Source organism: Tinamus guttatus, unplaced genomic scaffold (assembly GCF_059628265.1).
Source record: "Tinamus guttatus ecotype Peru unplaced genomic scaffold, ASM5962826v1 Tinamus_guttatus_pri_ptg000270l, whole genome shotgun sequence".
In the NCBI taxonomy this organism is placed as follows: domain Eukaryota; kingdom Metazoa; phylum Chordata; class Aves; order Tinamiformes; family Tinamidae; genus Tinamus; species Tinamus guttatus.
This window is the reverse complement of record NW_028288804.1, coordinates 26467-35288: the sequence shown is the minus strand read 5'-3', so window position 1 is coordinate 35288 and position 8822 is coordinate 26467.

Sequence of the window (8822 nt, the reverse complement as noted above, 5' to 3'; positions counted from 1 at the left end):
AAATCTGCATTGATAACTGCAGGTAACACAAACAGCCCTTGTCTGGTTGTTGAAGATCGCCCAATCAACAGTGCTGCCATTCCTTGCCCCAGGGGGCCATGGACACCAGTTGGAATTAGCACAACTGATGTATCAATAATTAGCACTTCTATTGTGGTGGCCAGGTCCACCTCGGTGCTGCTGCTTGTGCTGGCGCACAGGTGGCGGCTGCTTCCCGGTGGGGCCACTCTGAGGGGTGATTTGCTGTCATGGCGCAACCCCTCGCCGCGCTCCGCTTGAAGTTTCCCGAAGGGGCTAGCGGTCGACCTTCCTTATCAAATTTTGATCGACACTGATTAACATAGTGTTGTCCTTTGTGGCAGCGTGGACATATTCCAGGCGCTCCTCCTTTGTTTGCTTGCGTTTTTGGACAGTATTTACGAATATGCCCAAATTGGCCACAAGCAAAACATGGCTTTTTCATAGACATTGTTGCAAATGTTTCAGCCATCAGTGAATATTCATACTGTTTGGTACCGACATTAATACATGCTTTTAGCATGTCATCAATAGTAGGATCCTTTAGCGGCCGCAAAACTCTCTGGCAATCAGGGTTAGCATTCTCAACTGCTAGTTGCTTAAAAATGTAGCTTTGTGCTTGTTCATTATCAATTTGTTTCTCCAGAGCCTCATTAAGCCGATCCAAAAACTTCATATATGGCTCATTCGCATCTTGTCTTATGCTAACAAAAGGTTGTCTTTGTTTATCACTCTCCGGAATGGCCTTAAGGGCGCGGAGAGCAAGTGCCTTAACTTGTTGCAGGCCCTCAGGGGGAATTTCTGCTTGTGCTGTTGTAGCACTGTGATCGCCCTCCCCCATTAGCACATCCACAGTAACAGCCCGTAAAGGACCTTTTTTCGACTGCCACTGGTTTTCCTCCCCCTGTGCTCGAGCAAGCTGTCTCATTTTTGATTCCCACATCGTATATTGCATATCAGTCATAATGAGGCGAAACAAAGTTTTAAAATCATGGGGAGTAAAAACCGAAGCATCACAAAGAGATTGTATAAGGTGGGTGGTATATGGTGCGCCAAGGCCATGATCTGTCACCGTGCGTCGCACGTCCTTAATAAGATTATACGACAGACCTTCCCAACGCGGATTCTGGTCTGGTGCACAGATAACGGGAAAGGCTTTCAGGATGCCCACATCCCCTGCTTGTTTTGCTCCTTGTTTTACTGAGGCCCATGTATCATGAGGATCTGGGGGTTATAGGTCTGGCTCCTTTCCAGGGTCAATAGGACCCGGACCAAAAGGATCATCGTCCTGGTCATCAGGTGACAGTACCACAAAGGCTTTTGCAGCGGATTTTCTTTTCTGATTTTCATCAGGCCACGATTGAGGTAAAGGAGGCGCAGAGGGGATGGCAGGGGCCCCGATCCCGTCATTTATGTTCGACTGCGACCCACTATGAGATTTCAATGTTTTGAATACAACTCGCCATTGTGGCAACAGGTTAGCAGCAGCCTTATCACCGCGCGTGGCACTATCCCACAGTCGGACCCCAATTTGGTCCCACCTTTCCAGATTAAAAGCATTCTTACTATTCACCGAAGGATCGTCTTTAGAAGCCCACGCAAGAACCTTTTGCAACTCTTCTTCACCTAAATTTTTTCTTTGCGGTTTCAAGTTTTTAGGAGAAGCTTCTAAATCGTCCTTCTGTTCCTTCATTAGGTATGAACCCATAGTTCCCAGCCGCTTACCTCTTTCCTTTCAAGAGGCTTTTAGTGTGCACACAAAGTAAGCTTCCTTTCAGCTTGATCCTTACGTTTCCTTTCAGCGTGATTCCCGGGAGTTCAGCTGGGCGGTGCAACCGGAGAGACAGCTAGTCTTCGAGCCTCACGTTGGGCGCCATTTGTTGCACCTTGTGAAGAAACGGACTCAGTCTGGAGTGCAGAGTGAGACAACTTCATTTCCAAACCAACTTCTTTTTATACTTTCTTAACACAAGTGTTGCAAAGCTTACAACCAATCAGCATCTGGCCACCTGCGCGGTTGTCCTGGCTTTGTTTCTTTTCTTCTGACAAGACACTCCTCACATGGGGCAGGGGGAGGTGTTCTGCAGTCCTCCTCTTTCGGCTCTGTCCCCCATCTGCTGCATACTGACATCCTTGTGGTTAACTATCTGCTAACAAGGTACTATTGTCATTGAATGAGCCTCCACAAATACTAAAGTTGCTCATGTAAATCACATTTCTTACTGATAAATGAAAGTCTCATTCTCCTGTCTAACATCCATTCGAGTATACTACCATGAACAACTAAAAAAAATACCTGAGCATTTCATAGTATTTCTTGCAGACCCCAGATACTGCTAATCTGCTAAATAGGCAATGGATGAACATTGCCTTATTTTGAGATGGCATATATCTGCTCTGCATAGGGCAGAAAACACAGTATCTCTGTTTTAATGATTATCTCAGTAGTCAAAATGTTGGCACAAGAATCGCTAGAAATGAACAAGAGATTAGATGGACAAGGCTACTTGCATAAAACATAGGTGATTCCACTGAAATCAAATGGGAACTATGGTGTACTTGAATGGAAATAAAAATTGAGTTTGCAAGAGGTCCTGCATCTGATTCAGACATGGGACTGTAAAGCAAATTTGAAGTGAAGTGCACTGGAGTAATCAGTACAAAACCATTTCAGAGAACTTTGTGCTGGGAGGGTTTTGTAGGACAGCCACCAAGGATGTACTTCCCATCAGAAAATGTGATGAAACACACAAAGAATGAGAGCCCCAAATTTCTTTGAATAATGCCCCAAGCACGACTTGGTGTTCAGGTTCAGGGCACTTCCACTTCCCTAAATGACAAGAAGCAATATGCTAATGCAGAAGCTATGGTAGGCTGAAAGGACTACACACGTTTGAAACACCTACATATAAAATCAACATTATCATAAACAAGGCAGTCCCAAGCAACACGCAAGAGGGAAAAAAAAAAGGCAAAGCAGCAGTGCAAAACTCTTGCAGAATACTGCCAGTGGTGTATGTTCCCCATAGCTCTCCCTGCTAAGGGGAAAGATGAGAACTATCTGCCCTTACCCTTGCACAGTTATACATCAACAGAAATTTTGCCACTGAAGGCCAGGAGAACCAGAGCCTCAAGGAGAATGACCAAAATGCCTCCTTTGGAGAAGGTTACCTATGAGGAGGCATCACTGAGAAGCAGCTCTCTGCCTAATGGGTACCCTTCTGTCTCATTTTACAAGGAAAATAAATTCTTAGTGCTCACAGTAGTGCTATTGTAAAGAAAGGTTATATAAAGTGATATAACACACACAGACACACAACAAAAGAGATATAAATGACTCACTGCACTTATGCAAACTAATTGCATAAGCTTAATTTTCTCATTTCTTAAAAAAAACAGCACACACCTCCCAAAAAAAGAAAAAAAGAGTTGAAAAATCTTAGTTATGAAAGTTAAAAATGTTGAATAAAAGCAGAATTGCCTCAGCTTCTCGTGGTCCTTCACACCCACATCTGGTGTAGTGTTTACCAGTTGGGTAAAATAAAGAGTTGAAACTTAATAGACCCTAACATTTATCATAGTATTTAAGAATCTATCAAAACAGTAAGCCTCAGAGAACTGCAACTCACTTCAAACAGAATAACCCTGAAAACAGAGAGATCAGCAGCTACATTTTTTAGGGAATTTGGTTGTAGTCACTGAAATATTCCTCTCTAAGTACATAATGGGCATGCTAGAAAGCAAGTAACTGGCTGCACTTCTATTCAACAGGTAAATGTAATAATACAATCTGAAAATAATTGAATCGATTTATTTTTTTAAACAACTTTGGATTTTCCTCTAAACTATTAAATTCATGACATTTTAATTGCTGGCAGGATGACATCATAAGAATTTGGTTTCTTTACATAGACATGAAATGTGTTTTCTTACTAAAGGGCAGGGGCAGTCCCTTATCTGTCAGCAGCACATACTCCAGAGATGGGAGATGAGCAGGTTTGGTCCGCCATATTTTACTGCATGGGAGGCAAGGACCCTTGGGAGGTACCTTGCAAGGCGCGCCCCAAGCAGCTGATCAGCAATGCCTGCTCAACCTCAAATTTGGGAAAGACATAGACAGTTTGCCACACCAATCTCAAGAGGTGCCAAACAATGCTTTTGAGGAGGTGAGATGCAACATTTAGATAAATTAAGTCCTTGTGAGGAACACATAATGTAAACTTAACCTTCTGACAGATTCTCAGAAGTGTGATCTGTAATAATTTGAGAGAATGTTTCCACAAAGCCCTTCTTTTAATTGCTGTAGCAGCATTACTTTGGCGAATTATTCAAATCCACTCCTGATGCAATAATGTCAGTACAGATAATTATGAGTTATCTATCCTACTCTCAGAGGATCGTGTTCACTCTATCCCAGGCGCAACATGTAAGCATATAACACAGGCAGCATCTTATCGATTAGAAAATGGATTTTCTGAAGAACTGAATGTCAAATCCAAGGGACTGCTCATATTCTTCATTGCTCATCTTATTCAGCATCAGCAAGGCAGGCAGATTGGGGCTGAACATTGCCAGCATTATTTTATGACACTGAGCAAAGAGCCGCAGGAGCCAGGTCAGAGAGGCAAGGACGACAGTGGCAATGTTTGGGATGGAGCAGAATGGTAGAGAAAGGTCCATGGGGAAAGGACGGCAAAGAAGAGGGACTGAAAATGGGACAACAGAATGTACCTTTAGCTGGGGAACATGAAATGTAGAAGCAGAAGAAGTTTTTTTTTAATACTAAAAACCTAAGTATTATATATATATATATATATTTAAAGGCATATTTTGAATTACTGGCTGCAATTCTATTTCAGGATCCTGGGATCCAGATCCATTTGCTTTTCAGACTTTTGACATCAGAAGCAGCCCTTGATGGAATTCTAGTCCCATAATTCAAAAAGCTGCCTGTTTTGTTTTATATAATACATGGACATGAGTCCTGGTGCTCTACCCACTGTCTGTTACTTATTTAACATGACAGACACACAGAAAGCAGAATAGAGTATATTTAGAGAAAATGAAAGCCTAGACTCAAAGGGCACAAGCCACAGCTCAATGATTCTAAAAGATAGCTTTAACAAAGTACTATTTTCTGTGTTGTGGTACATCAGCATTTTCCATTTGAATTAAAATACTGATTTCTGAGCTGCAAAGCTTGAGCTACAGATAATAAAAACAAAACAAAGCAAAACAAAAAACCCTCTTGCTCTGTGTCACAAGAGGAGTCAAAGCAACACTGAGTTTTCAGAGAGTACACAGGTAGCCGGACTTCAATTTTAAGCTGTTACCAGGACAGCAGCTTCAAAATGCAGGTTTCAAGCACACCAGTAACCCAACAACGCAACTGCATTCCTTCTTCAGCCCCCGAGACCATCAGCAGTCGTGAAATAGCTCTGCTCTGACAGACGTCCAAGGCAGAGCTAGCAATCCTGCTGCCTTCAAACGTTATTCCCCATTGGCACTACTGTCACTAAGTGGAGCCACGTTCAGAGACTCCAAGCCTTCCAGGAGATGGTTTCCATTCGCTTCTTGCTTTCCTAAGATCCTCCTGGTTTTAGAAGGGGGTAAGTCCTGCAAAACTGAAAACATTTCCAGCTTTGGTGTCAGCAAAGAACTCCAAAAATCACACACACTGTGCTGCTGCCTTGGTTTCCCTTCAATGTCAGGATGCATCAGGTCAGTACAAGAAGGCAGAGCTCAGCTGGGACTGATACTGCCTAGCACACTAGGTAGTAGCAACACCTAGATAATGTCATTGCTAAAGATCAGTAAACTGCTGATAAAACAAACATTTCAGTAACAAAACCAGTGCAAGATGTTCCATTCAAAGAAAGCAGATGAAGGACAGTTCATACCAATGACTGCTTTAACACATTTCAGAAAAAAAGTTGCTGCAGGTACGAGAAATAATCTAGTTACCATGGTGTGGAGCTTAAGCTTCGGGTGTTCATCCTGCGCGCTGCCACCTCGACCAGGTCCAGGAATTACATCATCCAGTCAGCCAAAGCAAAAAAAGAAAACCTGTACATTTGTGAAATTTGATTGCCTAATCACACATAACTCAGTTTAACTATTATGAAAACCACTACTGTTGAGAAAGACATGTTTAATTTATGAATATATGCAGTATGTTTGATGTATTTTATAGGACCACACCAGTCCCTCCTGGCATCACCACTTCAGCTAAACACACAGCTGACACACACCTGAAGATCAGTTGTGCCAGCTTTTCTGATTTTACTTTGAAAACAATAAGTTCTACTTTTAAAGTATGTTGTATTTTTAATGTCATTTATGCCATTCCAGACTATGATCTATTCCATCTATAGCTGCTCTAGCAGTTGGAGTCAGGGGGAAGAAGGAAGAATCTTTCCTTAAGGAAATTAAGGAAGATTTTTTTCCTTAAGGAAATTGCAATTCTTTCAATTCATCATTGCCAAATGAAAGCATGTACTTGACAGTTGGACAGCTGGAGGCCTCTGTCTTCTGAGTGGTGAGCCATACATTTTCCTCAAGGTAGATGCTTACCTATTAAACCCTACAGAAAGAAGCTGTGGCAGATAATGAGGTGCAGGAAAAAGGGAGGACAGGGACTTGCAAGCAAGTGAAGGTTGCAGGAGACAGATCTGAGAGGGGGGACATTTTTAGAGGGCATTAGCTGCCACTCAGTATATGTTTGTCAAAATCTTGGAGAAATGTCATTTGTGCACTTCTGGGATAACATACCCTCAGATTTCACGGGAAGCCCACAGTATATGGAAACAGGTGGATGAGCACAGGCATGGACACTTCATAGCACTGCCCTGCAAAAGCAGTATTTACTAGTTTTCCTCTCATCAGAAAGCCTCAAGATGGCACACGAATTAAGAAACCTGTCATCTTTCTTCAAATGTGATATTTTGCAAGCTTTAAACTTAAATTAATTCCGACTCCTAGGATTAGAGACAAGCAAAATTGGCTATGCACTTACATCCTCAGATCAAAACACCACTCAGCTCCTATCTACTCATGAAGGCACTCCAAAACAACATTAAACTACCTCAGTCGAGCTGGTCAATCTTAAATCTGGAAAGATAGAATTTCTCCTATCTCCCATTGAAGGGGCCCCATCTAATTCATGTATGCCAATGACAGCAATTCCATTCAGTAGATCAGGTTTGATACAAAAAGTCATAGCCATCACTTTCTTTTTCCACTTTGCTGGAGGTGATATGGGTGGCCTTCTGTTTTAGACCAGATCTTATCTATCCCAGGATGTGGCATTATCAGAAGTCACCATCTACTTTTCCTGAAGAGATGCATCTCTCCATTTCACAGGAAAGCATCCTAGGTGCTTTCATCTAGAGGAGGCGACACTCTTCAAAACTGCTGGAATTGCACCATTGTTCAGCCACTTACCAGTTCAGGAATGCACACAAAATGGAGGGCAACTTTATGGCTGATAAACTGGGGCACTCACCTGAAGACAGGAAAACTTCCACTTTGATCACTGGATGAAATGAAGAAACAGTCCCATGAGACAATAACCTAGCGCTTTCTCTTACCAGTCTGGAAAAACAAAACAAAACAATACCTGGTGAAAAATCTCCAGCTCAGATGGTAGCTTAGCAATTATACTATTCCCTTAGCAAGCAGCAAAGGGGGCTTGAAGAGAGGCGACATAGATTAGTGACTTCATTTGTCTCTGGAATTAGCAGCCACACACTGTATGGAAAACACAGGCGTCGAACACAGGTTTCTGGATGCTACACCGAGGGTCTGACTCATGGCCAGGTCTTCTTTTGGATGTGACTTCTCCTCTGATCACGCTCGAGACAGTGTTTCACACAGTTCCCCCCCCATCCCCATCCGTGTCCCCTCCAGAAGAGTTGTCTTCCCCTTAAGCTATGGGGGAGCATTTGGGGGTAGTCCATCTCACCACAATAAGCTCACTATCGCCAGCTATGCTGATATTTTCTGCTTAGGTTTTGACATTCTTATCTGTTGAAGCTCCTCTGACCTTGGGACAGTATCCCATGGATCTTGCTTTAATTCCCCCCTACATTTTTCCATAATGATACTCGTATACCCCCATACACCATATACAACATTTTAAATAATTAGTAATTTTCCCTTAAGGGTAAAAATGCTCCATAATGGTATTTCTTTTTGCTATGAAATAATGTAAAAGATCTCAGTGTGGTAATATTTTGTAATATGGTTGGGTTATGCAATTAAACTTGTAGGGTTCAGATGGCTTACATGCACCTAGAGATACTGATATATACTGGAGATGTAGAGCTGTTCTTTGCATGTGTGTATGCATGTATATACACATGTGCATAAACATACAAACACATAATATGACTTCCTATGACCTGCCTACATCTAATGTATGTAAAATACCATACATAAAAAAAAAAGTTAGGTACAGTAAGATCTGTGTAGTTTATCTAAGTTCTCCTCTTTTCCATTTCTATCCAAATGAGGATCCCTTATAAAACTATAAAGAGAAAAAAAAACGAAAGAAATCAAAAAACTTTGTACCTCTTTTTAGGAAGGTAGATATAAACTTTAGCCCTTTCTTGTGCTAAACCAAGTAAATTCTGTTGACTTCAGCAAGTGTGTGTGCCTTCAGGTCAGTGCAGGTCAGTATCCTCAACTTTGATTTTGATTCTTTTCCTCAACTTTTACTTAGGAAAATGTAGGAACGTGCAAAATGTTCATGTTTGCAAAGCACGTCCTACTGCCAGGAATAGAATAATTTCTTTATTTACTGT